At 55.4% G+C, this 25,991-nt stretch overlaps 1 protein-coding gene across 15 annotated transcripts in view; it reads right to left on the reverse strand.

Annotated features, from left to right (window-relative positions):
* The window catches only part of JAKMIP1 (janus kinase and microtubule interacting protein 1), a 141,155-nt gene that overhangs the window by 109,000 nt on the left and 6,164 nt on the right, over positions 1-25,991 (reverse strand). Inside the window, exon 1 of one of the 15 annotated variants that reach the window (XM_053217601.1) lies at positions 234-737. The exons of the other annotated variants lie outside the window; for them this stretch is intronic. The gene's annotated coding sequence lies outside the window, so the exon portion shown is untranslated. Of the gene's footprint in view, positions 1-233; positions 738-25,991 lie in introns of those variants that run through there. 15 annotated transcript variants of the gene reach the window in all.

A 25,991-nucleotide genomic window follows, 5' to 3' on the forward strand; every position in this document is an offset into this window, starting at 1 on the left:
ATCTCGCGGATGCAGAAGAAAGCTGAACTGGGAGCCAGACACCATCATCCTCAAGCCTGAACCCCCAAAGCAATACTCCCTTCTTCTCCCTGGCCCTGGCCCCCTCTCCTTCCCACCTTTCCCCAAACCTCCCACGCCGTCCTCCCTCCAAGGGCACCTCACCATCCACTTGTCGTACTCAGGTCGCCCCCATTAAAACAAAACCGAGCCCCCCTGCGCCCAATCCCCCTAACCTCTGCCTCTCTCTGCTTGTCCACAGTCGTTCGGGGCTGTCTCCATCTGTCGTCCGGATGGCCTCCTCACGTCTCTGCAGTGTGGCGTCACCTCCACTGGCCTCCACTCACCCCTCACCCTGACCTCCACTCACCCTCCCTTGACCGCCACGTTGCCAGATTGAGCCCACGCTTCGTCATTTAACTTCTTTGACCATTAAGTGGACTTTGACATCGCTGACCCCAGCCTTCCAGCCCAGACACTCTCTCCCCTGATGATCATGGTCACATTTAGTCCATAAGGTGATGATCTTACTTGCTCAGGACCGCCGAATCCTCGCCATGCGTAGGCACCACGCTAGAGCGTGACGGCCCCGTCCTACTCAATCCCCCCTCTCAGCTGACACTGATACCACTGTCACTTTACAAACAGGGCGCCCGAGGCAGTAAGGGATCAAGCAGGGAGGTCTGGGAGGGGAGTTGACATGCCTTCCAGGCAAGAGGATGCACCCCCCAGACTGGCAGGCTGACGGCGCAGGGCCCTGGGAAGGAAAGGCGTGGGCTCTGGTGAGACAGCTTCGTTGCCATCAAACACTGGTGAGGTCCTCTATCGTGTATCCCCCCCCAACACCCCCCAGACCTCACAGCCTCCCTCCCTCGGCCCCTGCTCCAGCAACACTGGCCTCCTGCTGTCCCTCAACCGACCAAGCACAGGGCCAACCACAGGGCCTTTGCACTTGCTACCTGTCTCTCTCTGGACCACTCTTCGCCCAAATGCCTGCACAACTTCCTCCCTCAGTCCCCTCAGGCTTCTCTGGACCCCCTTTAACATAGTTCTAGATCTCAGCACCGCCTCCCGTGTCACATGTTTGTCTGTGTGGGTGACCCATCTCTCCCGCTGGCAGACGAGCTCCAGGAGGGCAGGGACGTGGCCCGGCGTGTTCACGGCAGTTCCCCCAGGGCCCAGCGCAGCACGTGACACACAGCAGATGCTCAGGGTCACGATTAACACCTATGGGGTCCAACTTATTGGTGTCCCACATGCCCCGTGAGCATCTGCTCTGAGCACACGTGCAGGTGGGTCCCTCCCCGCCTCTGTGAAGGCATCAGTCCAATAGGGAAGACCACCGGGTAGAGAAATAGGGTGTCGAGCTCTGCCAAGGAATCCCACAGTCCTGTGGGGGCCCGAGCTTCAGGGAAAGTCCTGGAGACCGTGGCCTGAGATTCGGCACCAACAGGAGCCGGCTGGGGTGGGGGGTCCGGGCATGGGGTGGCGTGGGGGGCGTCAGTCAGAGCACAGTTTTAGAGCCCAAAGGAGTAAGAGAAGGCAGCTGTTTGGAGGAACCATGCGTATGCCCCCCGATTTCTCCCGCCATCCGGTGGGAGAACACCCGCTGGCCACCTCCTCCATGCAGGCCCCGGGGGTACTGGGAATCTAGCGTCCAGAAGGAACATGCACCTACAGCTGAGCAGATGCTGAACCCCGGACAGGTGCTCTGCAAGAAAGGAAACCGGCCACTGGGGGGGGGGGGGGCAAACTGTCCTGGACACGGAGGTTCCCCAAAGACTTTGAGCAAGGAGTGATGCTGAGCGGAGTTCTGAAGGAGGAGAAAGGGCCGACCCAGTGGAAAGGAATGGAACACTCCAGGCAGAGGGAGCTGGCGCACCAGGGGAAAGCAAGGAGCCCACATGGTGGGCAGGTGGGCAGGAAGGATCACCAGGAGCACGGGGGATGCACGGGACACAGGGAGCCAAGGGACAGGCCACGCTGGGGCACCCTCATGTCTGGTCGGCACAGTGGGGACACCGTGCCTCCCTGCTGGGGTGGAGGAGCCAGGAAGGGGAGCAGTTTGCACGGGCAGACCCCACGTTCAGGCTCGGCCATGCCTGGGATGGGGCAGGCCGGACCCAGACGGGAGGCTGGGAGCTCAGCCGGATCGGGGGGCGGGGGGGGGGGGCAGGTCACCAGGGGGGCTCGTGAGGGCCACTACCAAACTTGGCCCTTGTCTTCCTGGAGGGCGGTGGGAACTAGTGTGGTCCGCTGGTCTGACAAGTGACGGAAGCGACTTAGCTGCAGGAAGGCCCCCCCGGGGCCGGGACACAGCCCCGCAGCACAGCCGGGCTTGCTCCCGCGCAGTCAGGTCAGCGGGGGTCCGGGAAGCTCCCCACCCGCCTTAGCCTGGCCCTGGTCTTTCCCGCCGAGGTCCCTGGGGAGCCGAGAGGCAGGGCTGGGTGAAACCAGAGGTCTGGCTTCTCCACACGTTCCAGATGCAGGTTCCCATTTTTTGATTCCCCAAATGCAGATGGGACTGCACTTTAGGGAAAGGGTTGACTTGCACGAGGCAGTCACGGCGGTGGGAAAGCCGCCGTCTCATCCCATCCATCGGCTCTGCCGCCGTCACGGCCACCGGCTAAGGGGGCGGCATTTACCTTGTCACCAGTATCCCCACCGTCAAGGGGAGAAGAGTGGCTCAGAGGGGCTGACACTTGCCCCAAGTCGCCCAGCTAGGAGCTGGGCATGGGACCCAAGCGTGTCTGATCCCAAAACCCGGGTCCCTCGCCATGAGCACCACTCGCAGCCCGATGGGCCAGTGGACGCAGTCCAGGCCGAGTTTCGGGAGGGGCTGTGCGGCTGCGACGGGACGGTGGCACATCTGTGGGAACCAGCAGTCACCGTGCGGGAGCGAGCCCGTGCCCCTCCGCGCCTGCAAAGCAGCATATCCACACCAGCTCCACCGTGACCGTGTGAGGCCACGGCCCCGGACGTGAGACGCGCTGGAACATTCCGCTCTGCTGCCTTGTGATCAAACCCAGCTTCAGGCTCTGCGGGGCTTTCAGTGGAAAGAAACGGCCATGCCCCTGAGAGCCGGAGGCCTGGGTCCTGCAGAGTTCAGACAGTTCTGGAGGTCAAAGCCCAAATTCAGATCACGGGGCAGAAATCACGGGCTCAGCAGGGCCTCACTCCCCCGGGGGGTTTCGGGAAGACGCCCTCCTTGCCTCTTCCAGCTCCCGGCGGCTCGTGGAGCCTCTACCCCAGCTTCACACTGCCTTCTCCTGCGTCACATTTCCTGCCTCACTCCTATAAGAACACTTGTCACTGGATTTAGGACCCACCCACATAATTCAGGATAAGCCCCCCCCCCCCCAAATTCTTATTCACATCTTCTGCCATGTAAGGTAATACTCGCTCTTTTGGCGCACAGAGTAACATTCACAGGCTCCAAGAGTAAGGACGCGCACATTTCTTTTGGAGGCCACCATTCGGCCACGACAGATATCACGTGTGCAACCCAGCCAACAGGCAAGGTCGGTCTAACAGACGGCTTACATCTAAGCAGCAGTGGAGACTGGAGGCTAAAAGCACACGCTCTGAGCTCCCCACGCCAGCTGTGCGCCTTGGGCAAATTTCTTAACCTCCCCGTGCCTCAGTTTCCTTGTCTGCAACAACAGTCTCTACCACTCAGGGTCTGGCAAGCACTGGATCCAGCTGTCCACGCCCAGCACTTAGAAAAGGGCCTGGCCCACCGGCCGCACGCAGTGACGGCTGCTGATAATAGAATTCTTGGAATCCGTCTTGCTCCAAACCTGCCCCTCCTCCCTGGGATGAGACCTGGCTCGGCAAAGAGCCACCCTCCTCCAGTCAATCACCCAGGTCCTAGAGACCTGTGAGACCCCCTTCCCTCCCTCTTACACCTGACAGGCCCCAAGTCCTGCCGGGGCTAGCTGCTGCTTAGTCTCTCTGTCCCCACTGTCTTGCTCTGGCCTGGACCAGCCCGGGCCTCTGTCTCCTTCCTCACCTCCGCCCCCACCTCCCCATCCTCCACCAAGTCCTATTTCGTCAGGGCCAGTAGGACTCTGGTGGCGGCTAAGGCAACGGTCCCCCAACCTACGGCAGGTTACGAAACAAATGCAGACAGCATAAAGGAATGGAAATACAAGCCACAGGATGGGAGCAATGTACCCAATGAAGGGCCTACACTGAGGGCCTACATCGAGGGCCTACATGTAAGGCCTAAAGAGACCTTACAATTCAACAATAAAAAGACAAACGAGTTCATGTTCAAATAGGCAAAGAACCCATCCAGATGGCTAACAGACACAGGAAAAGACGCTCAACATCGCCCATCATCAGGAATATGGGAATCAAACCCACACTAAGGTAGGACCTTACGCCCGCCAAAACGGCTAAAATCAAAAACACAAGAAACAACAGGTGCTGATGAGGATGTGGAGAAAAAGGGACCCTGGTGGGAATGCAGACTGTCAGCCACTGTGGCAAACAGTGCGGCGGTTCCTCAAAAACTTAAAAATAGAGGGGCGCCTGGGTGGCTCCGTGGGTTAAGCGGCCGACTTCGGCTCAGGTCAAGATCTCACCGTTCGTGGGTTCGAGCCCCGCGTCGGGCTCTGTGCTGACAGCTGGGAGCCTGGAGCCTGCTTCGGACTCTGTGTCTCCCTCTCTCTCTGCCCCTCCCTCACTCATGCTCTTCTCTCTGTCTCTCAAAAATAAATGTTAAAAAAAAAAATTTTTTTTTAATTAAAAATAGAAGTACCATGCGATCCAGAAATTCCACTCGTGGGTACTCCCCCAAAGAAAATAAAAACACTAATTCATAAACCTATGACATCTGGGCGTCCTTCCTGGCTACTGGCTATCAATAACCACCAATGATCAGGTTCCCCAGCCATCAGGTCACCACAGTAACATCAGAGGTGCTCTAACTGCTGTGCATCAGAACACCTGGAGAGCTGAGGAGGCTCACGGAGACCAGCCCCGGCAGACCCCCGGGGATTCTCCTGCCACCGATGTCCACCAGCTGCCGCACGTGACAACCTACCCTACCAGGACATACACAAGAACTGATCTTGATTGACTCCTGGGTGTCGGGCACTGAGCAATGTTATTTCTCAAGGAACTCCTTAGCGCAGATCATTTATTTCTCCCATTTTACAGAGAAGAAAGAGCTCCAGAGAGAGGAACCGAGTCGCCGAAGGTCACACGGCCCAGCAGGGGAGCAGCAGAAGCAGAGTCCGTGTAGACGTCTGACTGCAAGGCACCTCCCCCACCCCGGGCAGGAAGGGGAGGCTCGGAACCAGAGGCTGTTCCCCAGGGCCCGGGTCTGGCAGCCCAGGGGACCCAAGAGGGGCCAGCACTCGGTCCAAGAAGCTGCTCTCAACCCCGCCGTCCCCCGGCAACACCCGGAGAACCTCTACTTCGTGCCATCGCCTGGCGCCACCTGGCCACCGATCAGATCTTTCTGGCGGTGGGCCTGACTCATGCTGTCACCTCTCCGGGCACCCAGGCAGCCAGCGTAAAAAGAAAAACTCTGGCGCAGGGGGGCCTCGACCTGGGGTGTACACGAGGATGATCCAGAATGCCTGGGCTCCACTCAGTCCCCCTGACTCAGGACTTCAGTGTGGGGTCCGGGTCTCCGCGGTTTTGAAGTTGATTCCGACGTGCCGTCAAAGCAGAAATCTCTGGTTTAGGGCCCTGTGTGGTCTCCGTGCCAGGAGTCCCCGCCTCACCACCGAGCTCACTGGGGCTACCAGATTTCAGGTCCGCCCCAGGCCTACTAAATCCCACACTCTGGGGTGGGTGCCCGCAGTCCGTGTCAGCCGGCCCGCCGTGTGACGCTAAGCCATCCGGGGCGTGAGGACCTGTCGCCGAGAGCCTGGCCGCCTGAAGCGCCAGCCCGGTCTGCATCAGCGGGCTCCTGTGAAGATACGTCTCGGGTCCCACCCAAACCCGCTGAACCAGAGCCTGCGTGTTTAAACGAGGTCCCCAGGGGATTGGGGCCCATTAAAGAGTGAGAACACCCCACCAGTGCCCTGAATTTCCCTGAGCGGACCCCTGCCCGGCACTGCTGATCCAATGGGTTGGGGGCCCCCGAATGTGCATTTCCACACTTGGGTATTCCTGGTTTCATATTAAAAAAAAAAACTAGTCTATCAGGCTTCGAATCTTCCTCTACCGGGCACTGACAGGGTAGCCCTTTGACTCGGGGGTCTCACCTGGAAAATGGGCCGTGACAGTTACGAGTCATTGGTTGCTGTGAGGGCTCGAGCGATTCTAAGAATGCCCACTATGTGCCTGGAATTTCCAGTTTTCGTGCAGTCACTGCTCCCGCCACCGCCCCTGCCACCCACACATTCACTGCCACCATCACCGCCACCGCCGTTATCGCCAGATATTCACAGTGCGGTCCCAGCAGCAAAGAATGCCAGTTTAGGTGGAACGGCAGACAAGAAACCGCGAGAGAGGGAGGACAGAGGGCCTGCCATCACATAAGCCATCCCAATTTGCTTCAGCATTTGTTCGGAACCTAATGCCCAGGGCGTACGTGCAAGCTAGAGACAGGGGTGAGACGATGGAGGCGGAACCTTTGCAGGTCCTGGATACCCGTGTGTCAACCTCCAAAATCACCTAGGCCAGCTGCTCCCTGAGGGCAGGACCGTGCATTCTCACGTCCAAACTCCACCTCCCCCCACAGGGCTTGGCACACAACCCGGGGAAGGCGGCGAGCCCCGACGTTCCGAGTCACTTCCCGCTCCGCTCATGCCTCCGTTCGACGCGGAGAGCGCTGAATTCGAAACCGGTGAGGGGGATATCTTTGCAAAGCTATGTAGACAGGTCATAGGCAAGCGGTAATGACATTTACGTTACCAGTCAACCACTAACAGAAGAGTAGAATTCCTCACTCCTCCACGATTTCCCCAGACGACACTGACTACTCTCCCGGAACACAACCCGCACGGCACCACGTGGGGATTCCCGGCCCCACTTGCTTCCTGCAACGTAAGTCCTTGGAGACGGTGGCCCGATGCCCTAAGGTCTCCAAGCCCACCATCAGGCCAGCCGGCCCCTCCGGCCTGAAGTGGGGGGCGAGCTCGGGAGAGCTTCTCAGAGCGAGGGATGCTTTGGTCTACACTGCCACTGGGTTCTCCACCCTCACTCCACTCTCAGCCTCCTCAAGCTGGCAGTGACCCGGTCCCTGGCATCGATCAGATGCGTTGCAGACATTAACAAAGCCCAGCTGTGGAAAACAGCGCCCCTAATGAGGAAGGAGGCAGGATTGTGGAGAGAGAGAGAGAGAGAGAGAGAGAGAGAGAGAGAGAGACCCAGGCCAGGCCCACATCTAAAGCCTGGGCTGCTCCAGCCCTGGCCTCTGCTTCTTCCTGTTGCCCCCAAGAGCCACCCCCACCCCCCCACCCCCAGCAAACCAGGCCCTACTAAGCCCTGGGAAGAAGAGAGGACCCAGCCCCGGCCCAGCCCTTCGGTAGCTCATAGCCACCCCATCGGCCCAACCCACAGAGGGCATTTGTGCCAGGAAAGAATCAGCCAGGGCATGGGTAGCCCCAGGGAGGCAGTGTCCACATTCCCTAAAGTGACCTTCTGTCCCCAGACACGCAGGGCCCTGGCACTCTCTTCCCCCGGGGGCTAGGGGGAACGTTTTGAATGAGAAAGCTTCTCTCACCTGCAAGGCTCTGCTCAGGCGGCTTCCTCGCTCAGGATGCCTCCCCTGCCCGTTTGCTGGCTCCACAAACACTGACTGTGCGTCTCCCGGGCTCCCAGCTCAAGTGCAGACAGCGAAAGGGAAACAGCGGCTGCCCTCGGGTTACCCAAGACCTGGCAGGGGAGGCAGCTCAGATTCGGATGACTGCAAAGGATGAGGTCAGCACGGAGAGCCTGGGGGGCTTCCTGGAGGAGATGACCCCCAAGCTGCATCTTCAAGGAGAAGTAGGGAGCCGGCTGGCCAGCCAGGTTAACAAAGGATAAAAATGACAAGACGTCAAGTTCCACTGGATGCCTGTGGGTGTTTGTATGTGTTCCCAAGGGCACAGGACAAAGTTCAAGAGGCTCTAACCACCCCACGGGCGATGGGAAAAACAGGGACCTATTAATTTCTTTATCCTCTTCTCTGTTTGGATCATCACAACAACAAATGCGACCTCGGTCATTTTAGAAGGCGATCAAAATTTAAAAGAAAATTTTGAGGGGAGAAATGAAAACCTGAAGGGAAGGTGGTCCCCAACGAAAGATTCTAGAAATGTAGTGACTTCTCTATAGAGGAAGGAGTACATTTTGTCAAAAGCGTCTGCCGCTCTTTCAAAGCCGGACCCCAACGGGCTGCCTAGAATTTAACTGTGGGGCAGGCAGCTCCCTCGGTCTCAAATCGACAGAGACCAGGACAGGGCGGGGAGCAGAGGGCCGACGGGTGGACCCCGAGATACTCGAGACACCCCCCAACCCAGCAGCCCTTTTAAAAATGTTTTCTTTTTCAAAGTTGCAAAACTACAGACAAGTTCCAAGAAGAGTACAATGAACCCCTTATACCTTCATCGAGACTCACTGTTGGTTCACGTTTTTCCACATCTGCGCTATCTACAGATCAAGACACGTGTTTCTCATATGTTTATCTTTAAGACCAATTTGAAAGCCAACTGCAGGCATCACAGCATCTCGCCCTAAAATGCTGTGGTTTTCACCCCTTTAGACCAAGGACGTTATGAAATCACAACACGGCGAACAAGCCCAGGAAATGTTATCACTCATACATCTCATATTCAAACGTCACCGGTTGTCACAAGAATGGCTCTGTAGCAAAATGATGACTTTCTTGACCCAAGTCTCAGAGCGCTTATTGAGAGAAGCTGTCCGCAAAACACAGCCATGTCCTTGTCAGATGTACTCGGGACCAGAGACAAACTTCCCCGAGTTAACCAAGTAGAAAAGGAAAACATGACAATAATCAAGATTAATAAGCATCATCGGGTAAAGAACCTCTGACAATAGGGCAGAGCAGCCGGAAGGGGTTCTGGGCACAGAGGGAGAGGATTACGAATCTTCAGCTGACGCCGGACCCTGGTCGTTGGCTCCTGGTCTGAGAAAACACAAGCCACACGCCCTCACGCCTGACTGTGGAGTCCCCTCTGTCCTTGGGAGCTGGCAGAGGAGACCAGTCAGGCCACAGTGCAGAAAAGCAGGGACCCGGGGCTCAGAGCTCTCAACCTGCTGAGTCACTCTGGAGAAGTCACACAGCTGCATGGGCCTCAGTGTCCCATCAACAGGCCCGCAGCGCCTCCCCGAGGGCCCCAGGGGCAAGTGCAGTGTGAGCCCAGCCTACCCCCAGGCTCTTTTGAAAGGGCTCCCAGAAACGCAAAGCCCCAGCCACTGGTGGCCCAAACCCTTGTCTCCATTCCGACCCCTTTGACTCCCAACTAGACCACGACACCCCTCTCCCTGCAGAGGGCTGGTTTCTCTTGCCTCCCTCTACAGTGTGTCCCCACTGGCCACCTCCTCACCCTCTGCCCCACCCCATGCAGCCCCACCCACCCACCTTCCCCTCATCCACGGTCACCCTGAACCATGCAGAGTCCTGATTCAGGGTCCCTGGATCCTGGCCATTACTACTTCTCGAAGAGTTAGAGAACAGCGAAATATATTCACACCGTGGGCTCCCTACTGCCCTCAGAGTGAAAACCACACTTCTGGGCCTGGATGAGGCCCCTCCTCGTCTGCTCCCTGCCTCCCCTCTCCCTTTACTGTAGATCGGCTCAAGCCCTCCTCGCCCGCCAAACCAACCTCAGAGAACAGCAACCCCTGCGGGTGGGTGAATCCTCTAGGGGACGGCTGAGGCCACAGAGGTTCAGAGAGGTTGAGGAACTTGCCAAGGTCACTCAGCTCAGGAGTGAGAGAACCAGGGCACAACTAAGCGAGCTCCCTTCATTCTACGTAGAAAGCAAAATGTTTCATTGACACTCATCTTTCTCCACCCACGCCACCTCCGGACGAGGCCGGAAAGAACACTGACAGTGGTTCGGAGGGTGGTGGGAATCTTTTCGCGAGACCTTCACTTTGAAACAGTTTTATGTTGAGGGTGGGAAAATGGTAAGGACTAGAAATCAGCAGATATAAGGGATAAAGAGTCCCACGCGCATCTCACTGTCACTGCATCGGGGAATCGCTACGCACGGGTGATGATGCTGGTGGCCTGATTTCAGCTGAGGACTCACCCAGAGTGACAGACGGACGCTGCCCGAGACCATACCTGGCCCGCCCCTGCCGCGTGCCTGTCGACCCTTGGCTCTCTCTGAACCTAGAAAGACTCTGGATTCAGGGCTCAGACTTTTGCTTTCCGATTAAAGTAACAGATACTTAAAGGGTACGCGTATATTTACTTAATGATCATTTTGAATCCCATCGAAACCCCTATCTTCTCTGAACCTGTTTCCTCATCCATGAGAGAGATGGTGATACTGACATGCACAGAACGACCACCGACATGCCTCATAGTGGATGAGGTACCCTCCCTCCTCCACAGACAACAAACGGCCTCATTACCATTTATTACCACCAAGAAGCTACGAAGCACCAGATACTTTCCCAGGCACTAAAGATACAGAGATGAGGGGCGCCTGGGAGGCTCAGTCAGTTGAGCGTCCGACTTCAGCTCAGGTCACAATCTCATGGCTTGTGAGTTCGAGCCCCAAGTCGGGCTCTGTGCTGACCGCTCAGAGCCTGGAGCCTGCTTCGGAGTCTGTGTCTCCCTCTCTCGCTGCCCCTCCCCCATTCGCGCTCTGTCTCTCTCTGCCTTACAAAAATGAATAAATGTGAAAAACATAAAGTTAGAGAGATGAACAAGGCAGTTCTGCCCTGGTGTGAATGAACGCCTGGTGGGAGGGAGGGAGGACTATAAATCCCTAAAGAGCTTGAACGTGACCCCGAGCCCAGCAGGGAGCCATGGAGAGGTTTATGCCAGGGAGGAAAACGTTGGACACCTGTGCATTTCAGATCAGTTGCTCAGGGTCCACATGGAGGGCTGCCTGGAGCCCCCGCCCCCTCCGCCTGCCCCCAGAGGCAGAGGCAGTGCTGAAGCTGTGTCCTCATCTCGTGACGGGAGAAGAGGACAGAGGTAAGCAATGGATAAAGACATCTTGGGAGGCAGAACCAGACAGGACCTACAGCCCAAGTGCAGGGGACAGGGAAGAATTCCTAAAGCTGGAGTGCAGTGGTGTTGTACATGGGGACCTATTTTTGTACCTCTCCAAACACTGGCCCGGCTCCTTATTACTCTTGTTGCTGGACTGGCTTTCGGCAGAAAATGAGAAGCACGACTGTTCCACGTCACCCGAGGAAATTAAGGGCTGGGAGACAATACCTCCCAGTTTACAAATGGGGAAACTGAGGCTCTCGGAGGTGGACTGATGGGGCCCAGGTTTCCATGGAACATGCAGGAAAAGCAGGGGGTGGAACGCAGCTCTGTCCGGCTCCAGGGCCTGCTTCATGGCACCGCCTACAGGGTGAACCTTCTAGCCGCATCCGCAGCCTGGGTGGCCAGAAAGAGATAAGAGTCTTTCCAGCCCTTGTGGTCATGAATAGTGATCGCCGCCGGGACACCCACTGACAACCCTGAAACCACAAAGGGAGCGTGGGGAGAGAGGGGGCGTTGGCAGTCAGACGACAGGCTTCCTAAAGGGAAAAATATTTAGCAAACATTGACGTGGAGAAGTGAGCTCCAGACTCGGAAGGGACACTTCAAAAAGCCATCTGGTCCCATCTCCCCATTGTACAGATGGGACAGGGCGCCGAGGGTGGGGGTGTCTAATCCCCACGGAACCCCGACTCTTCACTGCCCGTCCCACAATCTGCCTATACCCTGGTGTCACACGGGGCTTGGTGAGGCTTTATGAGCCACAGCACCACCTGCTCCAGGAAGCCCTCCATGATCACCACGATGCCTCCCCAGAAAGCCTGGACTTGACTGATGGCTCCGTCCCTTACTGCCTGTAGGACGTGCATCCGGTCCTGCCACCTGAGCCGGAGGCGCTCCCGCCTCCTGAGGCTGTGGCATGGATTAAGTGAGTTCGGACAACCGCTGCAGGCTCTGACGTGAAGCAACCCCTTCCGCAGCCCGACCCAGGGAACAACGACGGCTGCCTCCCCTGGAACATCAGGGCCACCACCCACGTCGGGGCCACCATCCTGGCCGCGCTTGGGAAGCACCTAGCTCCCTCGTGCCTCCGAGCCCCCGGCGCTGCCGGCCGGCCCTCCAGGGCCGAGGCTCACCCTCACTCCTCAGCCCCAACCCCGCCCCCACTTCCGCTTTGCCTCACTTCCGGCCACCACCTGGATAAGCCGAGCTGACTCCTCCCCTTCCACTTCCTGTCCGCACCAACAGTCCCGCCCCCAGCCCTGGGGATGCCCAGCGTCCAAGGCCAGCGCAGGGAGAAGCCGGGAAGCCTTCGGCCCGGGCTGTGATGTTTAAAAAGAAGGCCCAGGAGCACCTGGGTGGCTCAGTCGGTTGAGCATCTGACTCAACTTCAGCTCAGGTCACGATCTCACAGTTTGAGATCATATTTTGAACCCTGCATTAGGCTGTGTGCTGACAGCGTGAAGCCTCCCTGGGATTCTCTCTCTCTGTCTCTCTCTCTCTCTCTCTCTGCCCCTCCCCCACTCACTTGTGCTCTCTCTCAAAATCAATAAATAAACTTATACAAAAATAAAGTCAAAGAAAAGGCCGGGTTACCAAGTTGGCACAGCACGACCCCAGTAAAATCTAAATCACGCACAAATGAGCGGGAAGAAAAAAAGGATGGTGCTTATCGAATGTGTTTTTTTTTTCTTTTTTTTCTAGGTTGTTATTTACACATTTTGAGAGAGAGGCAGAAACAGAGGAATCTCAAGCAGGCTCCACGCTGTCGGCGCTGAACCCCGTGTGGGGCTAAAACTCACCAAACGGTGAGAGTGTGACCTGAGCTGAAACCAAGAGTCAGAGGCATAACCCACTGAGCCACCCAGGCGCCCCCGGTTTTTTTTTTTTTTAAGCAATGAAATCTTGCGGGGGGTGGGGGGGGGGGTCCACGTGACGCTGCTGCTTTTGGAAGGACCCGCTGCCCAAACCTCAGCCTCCCAGGCGGCCCTCACTGAGCCCACCCACAAGGCCCCCTGTGCGTGGGTGAGGGCAAGGTGGCCTCCTGAGGCCCCACGGCTCACCTCCTGTGACTGCTGGAAGGCTCTGCCATCTCCCGCCCTCCTGCACAGTGCTGGAGAAGCCCACAGAGGCACATAAGGGACCTGCCTGGGGGGCACTCGGTACACCCAACGGCTGAGAGGCGGACTGAACACACCCGGACAGGAAGCCCAGCCCACGGAGGACCCTCCCCCAAGCCCCCACCACCTGCTCCTAGGCATGCCAGAAACCCCGGCAGGTGCCATCAATAGGACAAAGCCACGAGCCCACAGGAAACCAGGCCTCTCTCGCCCTCAGACACAGGCATCTCCTCTGCAAACAGTGACCCTGCCCGTTCTGCCAGGTGGAGAGCAAAGGAAAGGAAGTGGCCCGGGGGGCAGCCCCAGGTCAGGGGGCCTGGGTCTCTCAGAACATCACTGCTGCCCCCAGCCCCAAGCAGCAACTAAGACAAGATCGGCCCTTTCTAAGAGCGCACTCACGGCCGGGTAACGTGCTGGGCGTGCCCATCTCAACCCAGCCTCAAAACCTGTGAAACACGTAACAGGGTCATCCCCGTTTGGCAGATGAGGAAACTGAGGCTCAAAGAGGTGAACTCACTTGCCCCGTCTTCGCAGCGTGTGAGTGGCAGAGTCAGGACTCGAACCCACGTCCGTCTGCCTCTGAGGCCACTTCCCAGCTGCCCAAGGAAGTGTGTCGGTTTGCTTTCTATCCCCAGGAGTTAGTACCGTGCCAGGCACAGTCTCAGAAGGCACCCAAGCACATTTTTAGGGAGGAACAGCCACGCTCACTGTGCCATCACCCTCCCAGAGCAAAGCATGTTGACAGCAAATTAAATACTGCTGAATTAGCCTCAACGCTTCCATAAAGCTACAGTTTCAAAATATTCCAGTCCATGAAAAGCTTCCAGTAGCAACAGAAAGCCACCGACTTCACTTTCCCACCAGACACACCCACAAACACAAACATATGCCTGATAAAATTGCTACTCCCATTCAAAACCCACGTCGCAAAACTCCCATCAAAGAGCGGGTTTGAGAGTTTTTATCAGCATTTACAAGAACATGAGGAAACTTCCTGTAGAACATTCTGCGCGTGTGGACCTTTCTGTTTTCTTTAACTTTTCACTGTAGAACCTTACAAATGCTGAACGGGAGAGAAAAATCTGAGGTGGGGACAAGCAATGGGAACTGATACCCGGGCTTTAAGAAAAGTAAAGCATCGTGGCAATACCCACATCCTCTCCTGGCAGACAGAACTCAACACAATTCAACAAACATGCACCAAGTGATAATAACTACAGTCCCCGCTCACGCGGCCGTCACGGCGTGCCAGAAACTTTCCCAAACTTTCCAAATTATCTACTACTCCACAGCCCTAAGACATGGTGCTCTCAGTGTCCCCATTTTAGCATTCCAGCGGGACGGGGTGAGGTTACTTGGCCAAGGTGACCCAGCCAACAAATAGGGGTGGGAAGATGAGCAGGTGGTCTGGCTCCAGTGTCTATGCTCTTACCCGCTCTGCTACGTGGGTCCCAGCCTGAGGCTAGAGCCACGAGGGTGACCCAGACATCACCTCGTCCAAAGGAAGGCCAGAGGAACCACACTGATGGAGCAGAGGGCTAAGCCTGGCTGTTCTGCACACCTGGGGGGAGAAGGCTGCGGCCCCCTGGCATCAGGTGCTTTACACACATACTCCCAGCACTCACAAGGTCCCGGGGAGACACGTGTCATCCTCCTCATTTCGCGGAGACAGAAGTTCAACCTCAAGCGAGTAACGGATTTGCTCAAGTCCCTACCTTTGCTCTTTCAACTGCCGCTTGCTGGCCTTTGGCAAACCCCCTGCTCCATTTCGGAATCACCTCTTTACTGGGGTGCAAAGTGCCCTCAAGGAGTCCCAGAAAAGGCCCCAGCTGTCAGGTCGTCTCTGTCCCACCTCTGCTGAAATGAGTCCCAGGGCTGGCAGGCAATCACTCACACTGCCAGGAACAAGCAGAGGCGACCAGTGACTTTCAAGCCGATTTCGTTTGTGGTTTCCACATCCTTTCTACAGCAGCCACCCAACGTGGCGTGCTGTGCCTGGGGCGCTCTTCGACAGACACCTACCAAGTGCCTGCTGTGTGCCCAAAGCTGCAGGGAGGGGACGCAGAGCCTGTGTCCTGGCTTCTCTCAAGAAGGTGACTCTAGAAATGAAGGGGACGGTGGGGTGGGGGGGGTGGAGGGGGGATGAAACAGGCAGAGAGAGACCAGGGGCTCAAAGAGGGACACTAATTACGGGGGGGGGGGGGGCTTGGATTAAGGTGTACTTACTGTCGGGCTACTCCCTGCCAGGTGACTGCCAGCTGAGTCGGGGAGGCAGGTGGTCAAGGATGACTTCATCAGGTGTCACATTTGCCGGCCCCGGGCCGGGCACCGAAGCCGCAAACACAGACCCGACCTGGGTCCTGAGCTGCAGCCAGTGAGCAAGGGAGACTATGAAAGATGACAGCCCCACAGTGTGCTCCGGGCTGTCACAGAAAGACGTGCAGGGGCCCGGGGGTCAGGAAGGCGCCCAAGGACGTGAGACTGAGGCCACCTCCAGAGGCAGCAGAAGGGCAGTGCTAGGAAGAAGGCACAGATGTAGAGAGTCAGGAGGAAGGAAGGGGGCCTGGCAAGCTCAGGGAAGGCACAGGGTCCCTAAGGTAGGGGTCAGTGTTACAGACTGCTTGTGTCCCACCAAATTTGTATGTTAGAGCCCTAATCCCCAGTGTGTTGGCATTTGGAGATGAGGCCTTTGGGGACTTTAAGGGATGGGGACCTCAAGGTGGGATGAGTGCCCTTGTAAGAAGAGACACAAGCGAGCTTGCTTTGTCCCTCTCCTGCCCCCTCACGAGCACACAGTAAGAAGGCAGGAAGAGAGCTCACGTCAAAACTGACCGGCAGCCTGGGGCACCTGGGGGGCTTAGTCGGTTGAGCGTCCAACTTCGGCTCGGGTCACGATCTCGCAGTTCGTGGCTTCGAGCCCTGCATTGGGCTCTGTGCTGACAGCCTGGAGCCTAGAGCCTGCTTCGCATCCTGTGTCTCCCTCTCCCTCTGCCTCTCCCCTGCTCATTCTCTCTCTCTCTCTCTCTCTCTCTCTCTCTCTCTCTCTCTCAAAAATAAATAAACATTAAAAAAAAAAAAAACGCCTGGGTGGCGCAGTCGGTTAAGCGTCCGACTTCAGCCAGGTCACGATCTCGCGGTCCGTGAGTTCGAGCCCCACGTCGGGCTCTGGGCTGAAGGCTCAGAGCCTGGAGCCTGTTTCTGATTCTGTGTCTCCCTCTCTCTCTGCCTCTCCCCTGCTCATTCTCTCTCTCTCTCTCTCTCAAAAATAAATAAACATTAAAAAAAAAAAAACCGCCTGGGTGGCGCAGTCGGTTAAGCGTCCGACTTCAGCCAGGTCACGATCTCGCGGTCCGGGAGTTCGAGCCCCGTGCCGGGCTCTGGGCTGAAGGCTCAGAGCCTGGAGCCTGCTTCCGATTCTGTGTCTCCCTCTCTCTCTGCCCCTCCCCCGTTCATGCTCTGTCTCTCTCTGTCCCAAAAATAAATAAACGTTGAAAAAAAAAATTAAAAAAAAAAACAAACTGACTCGCAGCCTGACCTTGGGCTTCCCAGCTTCCAGAACCAGGAGTAATTCCATTCCCATCGTATTGGCCCCCCATTCTATAGTATTTTTGTTATGACAGCCTGAGCTAAGACAGCCGGTAAAAGCAGGAGCATCAGGAGAGGTCACGGATGTGATGACAAGAAGCGTGCACTTCATCCTGGGCCACGGGGAGCCCGCTAAGTAGAGGAGTGACACAGCCAGGTGTCACTTCAGGGAGATATCATCCTCCTTGGCGTGGTTGTTGTCCTTCCCAAACACCCGATAACTCGAGGCCTTTATGCAGAAGCAGTGGGCCGGCAGGACCTACAGCCTCCCAGGAGGGCACTGGACCCCCCGGGTCTGCTCCAGGGACGAGGTGAAGCAAGGGCTGGCCCTAACGCACTCTTCTTCCTGCTCGGCTGGGCTCCGCCTTCCCAGGTCCCAGCCTGGGCCACATGGGACACTCGGAGCCTAAGACCCAACAAAGAACCAAACATGAGTCGCACGGGCCAGATGACAACACACAGGCACAGGCACCTGTGAAGCGACGGTGGCCAGTGTCTAAAACGGAGCAGGACCATCAGCACGTCAGGGGGTTGGGAGGTGACGGCGGGGGCCTGGATCGCACACCCCGTGCCATGGAGCCCTGGTGCCCCGCGAAGACGCTCGGGGCTCAGGGATCAGGGGTCTGGAGCCACGTGTGTTTGATTCTGTCTTTTCAGGTGTGATCATTTTCAGCCACACAGACAGCGCACAAACTCAAATGGCCTTTGCACGGCCTCTCCTATCACCCCCGGTCAAGCGCAAGGCAACTCCCTGACAAAACCCTAACCCATGGCCAACGTGGCATATGAGGCTTCTCGAAACGCAGAATGTTTTCCCAACCACAACAAAAGCCTGGCAACGCCGTGGATGCCACAGCTGTTAAGACCACAACTGTCACCCCAAGTTTTTCATTCTGAAAGCTATCTTCACCGGATCAACCTCCCTGTTCTCACGGACTGACCTTAGACCCAGTAAGAGTTGTTAAGTTCAAGGTCATAAAATGCATGCGGTAATAAGCCGTCATGGCCCTGCTTTGTATATTTGACCACATTACAGCGTAGCTGTTTGTAAAAATTTAAGTGTTTTTATGCATTTTGAGAGAGAGTGCGCACATGTGTGCGAACGTGGAGGAGGGCCAGGGGGAGGGGGAGTTAGAGAGAGAGAATCCCACGCAGGCTCTGTGCTGTCAGCACACGGCCCAACACGGGGCTCAATCTCACTACCCTGAGATCGCGATCTGAGCCGAAATCAAGAGTCTGATGCTCAACCCACTGAGCCACCCAGGTGCCCCTACAACTTCTTTTTTCTTTGAAAACATTTCATTTTACAAATGGGAAAACAGATCTAGAGGGAGGTAAGGCTGCTGTATTGTTCTGTGATTAACTATGATTATCATGCTTGCTCAGTGTGCTTTGAGACAGCAGGACCCAAGTGCCCAGCACGCGGCTGACGCTCCACACTACCCTCGGGAAAGGACCACCGCAAGACGTTACAGGCAGTAGGTGGGCAGAATGCAAGCCCGGGCCCTGTGACTCCCGGCTCAGGGCTGGTTTTCACACTCTGCCCTTTCCCTCTTTCCTGGAAATCACACATCCATCACAAAGAGGGACAAGGTACAGTAGAGCAAGGTCAGGACATCCACCTTCTCCCACCAGAAACCCCTGGAAACCAAGCACCCTTCGCTCTGAGCGCCAGTTGGAGCATGTGCTTACTGGGCAGAGAAGAACCGCCCTTAAGGAACTGCCCTTGGGAAACAAGGGTCCCTGTGCTCAGCTGTAGATTCGGCAGGACAGGAAGACTGACCCCCCCCTTAGTGACGACCCAAGAGACAGACTGTGTAACTACAGGATAAGTGGGGACAAGCCCTTCCTGCCCTGGTTCTCAGGCTGGAGGGAGTGTCAATTTCCCAGTGTTTGTTAAAAGCCAGGCTGCCAGACCCCAACCCAGTGTTTCTGACCCGGTAGCTCAGGGTGGGGCCTGTGAATGTGCATTTTTTAATGATTATTTATTTTTGAGAGAGAGAGACAGGGCATGAGCAGGGGGAGGGGCAGAGAGAGAGGGAGACATAGAATCCGAAGCAGGCTCCAGGCTCTGAGCTGTCAGCACAGAGCCCGACGCGGGGCTCGACCTCACGAACCGCGATATCATGACCTGAGCTGAAGTCGGATGCTTAACCGACTGAGGCGTCCAGGTGCCCCAAGGATGTGCATTTCTAAAATGCCCCCAGGTAATGCTGATGCTGCTGGTCCAGGACCCCACTTAGAGAACCACCGCTCTGGTCAGTTCCTTATGTACCCTCCTCACTGTGGCTCGCTAAGGCAGATGTTCATGGAAGGCAGGAAGAGCAGGATGCAAACTTGGGAGATGGGATGGGGGTGAGGAAGGCAGTGGAATGGGGTTTCCAGAAAGTGGGGCAGCATGAGCAAACACGGGGAAGCTGGACACAGCGGTTGGAGAAGTCAGTGGCTTGGTCTGGCCAGGAAGTAAAGGTGTTGAGAGTGATGAAGGATGAGATGGGAAGGACAAGTGGAGGTCTGGGATGTCGGGCTGACAAGAGGGGAGCAGAGCATCAGCTACAGGCCAGGCACTGTTTGCTGGTATTGCCTCCTAACGTCATTGCCTTGTGGTCAGAAAGCATAGGTTGCATTATTTCTTCTATCCTTTTAAATGCATTGAGGCTGTTTTATGGCTGAGCCTATTGTCTGTCCTAGAGAACGATCCATGTACACTTGAGAATACACATTCTGATGGTGTTGGTAGGCCTAGTCAGTTTGCGGGGTTGCTCAAGTTTTTGATTTCCTTGCCGATCTCCTATCCAGTTGTTCCATCCATTACTGAAAGTGGAGTATTTAAGTATCCAACTATGTCTTGTGGGATTATCTATTTCTCCTGTCATTTCGGTCAGGTTTTGCTTCATGGATTTTGACGCTCTGTTAGGTGCATATATGTTTGTGATTGTTTATATCTTCTTGATGGATTGACCCATTTACCATTACAAAATGTCCCTCTGTATCTCTATTTTTAAGTCTGTCTTATATAATATCAGTACAGCCACTCCAGCTGTCTTATGGTTTTGCTCTTCACATGACAGATCTTTCTTCAACCTTGTACTTTCAATCTATTTTATCTTTGAATCCAAAGATGTGTGTCTCCTGTAGACAGTGTATCGTTAGATCATTTTTTATATGTTCTGACAGTCTTTGCCTTTTGATTGGATTGTTTAACCCATTCACGTTTAATATTACTATTTGTATAGTTGAGTTCATGTCTGCCATTTTACTTATTGTGTTCTGTAGATCTCATGTCTTTTTGGTTCCTCTGCTCCTCCTTTACTGCATTCTCTTGTATTAAGTGAATCAGACACTGGGTTTGGCATAAAAGGTAGAGCAAGAACTTCAAAGGGCTAATTATTTTTAATTCAGATAACAAAATGACCTCTCTGACAATTTTCAGTTTCTTAAATGGCTCATTTTCAAAAAAACCATGATTTCTTCTCTCTGGTTCCAGCAGACAGGAGCACATCAATTATTTGTCCAATAGTCACAGGACACCATCTAAAGAAATGTCTACTATCAACTTCCTGAATCAGAAGAGTTGAAGCTACAAATTGACCTGCCCACAAGGAGAAGGGATGGGGCCATTCGCAATATTTTGGGAGTCATCTTCCTGACACATAGCAACTACAAGTGTGGTAATGGCTCAGTGCTTCAAACCAAAGTGGGAAGGGATGGTTGAATTCACAAGTCCACAACATGGGTATTTTCAAATGCCATGGCATTGTTCTTGCAGATGCCTGGCATGGATGCTAACGAGGGTCTAGTGAGCAGAAGTCCCTCTGTACCTGCCACAGTGAACACCCCATCTGAAGTGATCAGCCCACATCCTGCCCTAAGTAACTTACACCCCAACCTCCTGGTCATTTGACCTCTTAGTTTACCTACTAAGCTCTCTGTTCACCAACAAACATGAAGAGAGGCTGTAACCCAGGAGCTTGTGAACTGTGAGATCCCAAATCCCCAATCTATGTTGTCAACACCTGAGATTTGGGGCACTTGGCACCCCTCCTCCCATCTTCTTGCTGGAGCACCCCCCAGTTCCAATATCCTACCCAGCCATAAAACTTGTTTGTGTCTTTGGTCTGAAGTGTCTTGCATTTGTTTTCAGTTACCCTTGTAGAAGTCTCAGGGGATCTAAAATGCCCAGGCTGTCATAAATGGGGCTCATCCTGGGTGACTGTCACATTCCAGGGAGAGACAAAGGTCACTAAAGAGCCCATTTGCCAGAAGGCTTAAACAGATTTGGCACAATTTGTAGGCATCCAGGTCCTGGTTCAAAATCAAGTATCTGGTTGACAAAAAGAACACCTAGCCCCAAGCCATGAAGCACCCCGGGCTTGCTGCAGAAACCCAATCACTGCCCGACTTAATGAGCTTCCTCACCCAGCCGCCCTGACCCAGGAAGCAGTTCTGCCAACTTCCTAAAAGAAGCCACGCCTCCTTGAATGCATCCTGAGGCGCGGCTTTGGGATAAAGGGTGAGACCAGGACAACTTAACAAGAAATACAGCTTTCAGTAAACATGAGAGGATGCTTTGGACTCTGGAGAACAGCTTTCTAACATATTTGTTGTCCTAAACCAAAAGCAGGCTGCACTGTAAGACAGCGAAAGCCCTGTGTGCAAGGGAAGGAGACTTTCCGGAGGAGCAAGAGAGGCTCCCCAGTGTCATCTCTGGGCTAACAGAACCACTGGGGTATCTCAGCCCCGAGTTCTGCAGGATCTAAGGTTCGCAGGGTAGTCACTAGGGGTGACTGCTGCAGAGAGTGGAGTGAGGCTAGTTAAGGGCCGAGTGGACCCAACCCAAGCAAGAGAGAGGAGAGCCTACCACCTCCCTGCTGAGGCTCCTCCCAGCACTGACATTACTGGGATCTGTGAGACTAAGGGCCAAAAACCTATTGACTGCCTACTGTGTTCCCAGGTTCTGGGAATCCCACTGTGAATCAGATGGCATGTCAAGCCTCCCAGAACTTTCTGGAGACTTCTGTCTAATGGAAGAGTCAGATAAGTCACTGACAGCTGCAATACTATGTCCAGGGCAGTAACAGAAGGATGCTTAGGGCAGCAGGAGCCCTAGGGACACGACTGACCTGGCCTGGGGAAGGGGAGAGGGTACGTACATCAGGGAAGGTTTTCTGGAGGAAATAAGGTTGATGATGGATCCCAAGCACAAGTGGAAGATGTTCCCCGGGTGGATGAGGGCAGGAAAAGCTAATGGGCAAATCGATCAGAGGGAATAGCCTGTGCAAAAGCCTGGTTCAGTCAGGAACCGTGGGCAGATGGTGTAGCTGGCCACATGCCCTACTGAAAGCGTGGGAGGAGAGGGAGGCAGGAGCGGGCCATGCCATGCTGGCAAAGTTGGGATGAGCAGAAGCCCCTTTGGTGCATTCTTTCTGCTTCCAGGCCGTTCCTGTCTTAATCCAACCGCGGTGACTTCATTCACTCAATCTGAACCTGGAGAGTAAGCAAACAGGTCTCTCCCGGGGGCCCGGGGAGAATGGAGGAAGAAACATCCAGGCGGGCCCACCAGGCCATGAAGCAAGCGGAGGTCACAGGCGGGCCATGGGGGGCCATTCCAGGCAGAGGGAGCTGGCAAACAAGGATCTGGAAGAGAGAGCAGTGCTTAGGGGGTAGGTGCAGTCCGCTGGGGTAAACACTGGCAGTTGAGTTGGGGGCAGTCCACGCGAGCTTTGAATGCCTAGATAAGGCCTCTGCACACTTTTCATATATAATCAGCAGCTGTAGGAGTAGCCAGAGCAGGCCCACCACTCCCATTTCTACCTGTGCAACCTCAGGCAATTCACTCATTCCGCAGCACTGAGGTGGTGCCGGCCCAGAGGGAGCTGGAAAGGAAGACTCTGGCGCCTTCCATCACCTACCCTGGGTCTCCACTCTCAACCCCCCAGCCCAGAAGGCAGTACAATGCCAGGCACCTGCAGGCCGGCGGTGCCTGTGGACAACTAGGAGGACAACGTTAGGAGACCTCTGCAGAACTGAAACAAAGCTCTTCTGGGCATCTGTCCATGTGGAGCACACACACCTCGTGACGGATACGGGGGGGGGGGGGGGGGTGGCCCACCCGTAGGACACCAGAGCTTCCAGGGGTGATGTGACTCGTCTCCCTAGTGGTTCCTGGCTGGACTGGGGACAAAATCCATGGAGATGGGGTATGGAGCAGAAGCATATGTACAGCAGGAGGGCGGCCTTGCCACACCCCGAGAAGTAGCTGCCCTCAACCAATCACAACTGGCTGATCGGCTTCTCTCATCCAATCAGAGCTGGCCGATCAGCTGCTCTCGTCCAATCAGAGCTGGCTGATCAGCTGCTCTCGTCCAATCAGAGCTGGCTGATCAGCTGCTCTCGTCCAATCAGAGCTGGCTGATCAGCTGCTCTCGTCCAAACAGAGCCGGCCGATCAGGTGCTTGTCCAATCAGAGCTGGCCGTGAGTAAGCTGCTGGGATGAGCCTCTTGCATTCAGGAGCCACGGAAAATAAAGGTGAGGTTACAAAATCTTCAGAGAACAGCAGCAAAATCCCGATGTGGTGATTACATGCATTGGGATTAAAAAGGCCAGGGCCATCAAGTGGAGGTTCATCTTAGCAGAGTGGCCCAATGCTCTTGAGCCGTCCCAGAGTAGTCACCTCGGCCGCCAGTTAGGAAGGACCTGCTATGGACCAGGCTGGGCGGAGAGCCATCCCTGGATGGAGATCCTCCCAACCAGAGACCCGGCTCTCGTGGCAGTATGAAGTCCACGGCGCCTTCTTCCTTGGATTCTTTGGGGGACAATCGGTCTCAGCGACTGGGTCCGTGTTCTATTTCGATTGCATGGGTCTCTGCGTCCCCAGAGTGAAGGCTGGTGTGGGCAGGGCCCTTGCCACACCTCCTCTTACTGGGGCTCTCGCTCCTTCCCAGGAGACACAGGAAGCCCTCAAATGTGCACCATCACTGCTTGTCATCATCAGACCCGACTGCTTGTTTACGAGGAGGAAACTGAAGCACAACCAAATTTAATTAACTTGCCTAGGGACATGTACTTCGGAGAAGGCAGAGGCAGGGTACCCTGAGCCTGGCCCCTGCCCTCAAGGAGATTAGGGTCTACAGCAGCATTGCCCCCAAAGAAATACCATGCGAGCCCCACCTGCAGTTTTTAATTTTCTAGTTGCCACTTTAAAACAAACAAACAAACAAATGGGACTAATTTTGATAATACATTTCATTGGGCCCAACAGATCCAGAATAGTATCATTTCAATGCATGACGACTGTTAAAGTTTTTTACTGAGATCATTTACACCCTCCGCCGATACAACGTCTTAGAAACCTGTTTTCACTCGCCAGCAGGTCGGTCCAGAGGAGCCACGCTTCAGGGCTCAACAGCTCCGAGTGACGAGTGGCGGGGAGCCTGGCTCCAGGAGTCCCCTGCCCACCTCTGGGCGAGCACGCCTACAGGTCACCCAGCATAGGGAGACTCCTGCGCAAACACCGTGACCACGTCTCCAACTTCCGCCAACAGCAGCACGGGTTGCCAAGTACCTACTACAGCCCAGCACAGCTCTGGGAAGGCTGCACAGGTTATTTCTGACCTTCACACCAACCCCAAGAGGTAGGGACACCGGATGGTCTCCGTGTTGACTAAGAAAGGAAGTGATGCTCAGAAGAAACGTGTTCTAGGACACAGAGCCTGATGCCTGGAATCAGGAAGTTAAGTTACGTCGGACTCTAAGCAACAGGCAATTATTTACTGAGCACCTACTGTGCGCCAATACCCTGTGTTGAAAGATGAGCATAAACATGTCAGGCAAGGTTCTTGTCCTGTGGTGCTTCCCCGCCCCCCAGCTCATTGAGGGGGGGCTGGGGGGGATGATCATAAATGAGGGGATGATCATAAATGAGGAAAAAAACACTTCAGATGGTGATGACTTCAGAAGAAAACAGAGTGCAGGGGAGGGGAAATAGCAGAGGGGAGGCGGGCATCTACCCGGGATGGACAGGGAAGACGTCTCCGAGGAGGGGAAAATTTAACCCAAGATGTGGAGGCTCAGAAAACCGTTCTGGCGAGGGCAGGGAAGAGCATGCCAGACGGCAAGCAGCACACAAAAACCTCTGGGCAGGAAGAGGCCAGCACGTTCCAAGAACCAACAGAAAGGTGCCCGGGCTCCCAGCGCCGCGTCAGCAGCCTCTCTGGGGCGACTTGGGCGGCCCCCATGCCACCCCTCCCACCGCAGGGCACTCCCACACCCCGGCTTGGAAAATGGGAAGCCAGCAAGCCATTCTCGGGTCAAGAACAAGTCCAGGCCGGCCGCTCCCAGCACACGCTAGCGTGGAGTGTCTGTCCAGGAGCATCCGCCGAGCGGGTCGGTGACGACACTGGCAGTAAGAGGCAACAACACAACCTGGGCAGCAAAGGCCCCCGGAAGAGCATCTTAACACTCGAAGCCTTGCTTCAAACGCTGGGCGCACTGGGCACCAAGCGGAAAACCACCCACACATCCATCCACAGACGAATGGAGAATAAAATGTGGTCTGTCCGCACGATGAAATACTACTCACCCATAAAAAGTGCTGAAGCACAGACAACCCCCATTACGACCTGCATGAACCTTGAGGACATTCACATAGGATCCCATTCACTCGAAATGTCCAGGATGGGCAAATCCCTAGAGACACAAGGTAGACCGGTGGTTGCCAGGGGCTGAGGGAGGGGGCAGCGGGGAGGAACCGCTTAGCGGGCACAAGGCTTGCACCGCAGGCCACGAAAATGTCTTGGAACCAGATACAGGTGGTGGTTATACAACTTCGCGAACGCATCACATGCCACTGGATGGAACACTTTAAAATGGCTAATCCTATGCTGTGTGAAGGCCGCCCTACTTTTTCAAAAGGGGGAGACATGACAAAGGAAAGCCACGTTGCGTCCCCGTGTCTCAGCGAGCTAATATGCCAGACCCCTCCTAGCCCCCACTACCTTGTGATCCTCACAGGCTGCCTGTCCTCCCAAGGAAGCAGGAAACCCCCTCGTGATATGTCCCACTCCACAAACCCCCACCCCAGCTCTGACGAAGGGACCAGGGGCCAGTCCAGGACTCCCAAATCAAAATGCAGCCGAGGCAGAGC

The sequence above is a fragment of the Acinonyx jubatus genome, chromosome B1 (genome assembly GCF_027475565.1).
Source record: "Acinonyx jubatus isolate Ajub_Pintada_27869175 chromosome B1, VMU_Ajub_asm_v1.0, whole genome shotgun sequence".
In the NCBI taxonomy this organism is placed as follows: domain Eukaryota; kingdom Metazoa; phylum Chordata; class Mammalia; order Carnivora; family Felidae; genus Acinonyx; species Acinonyx jubatus.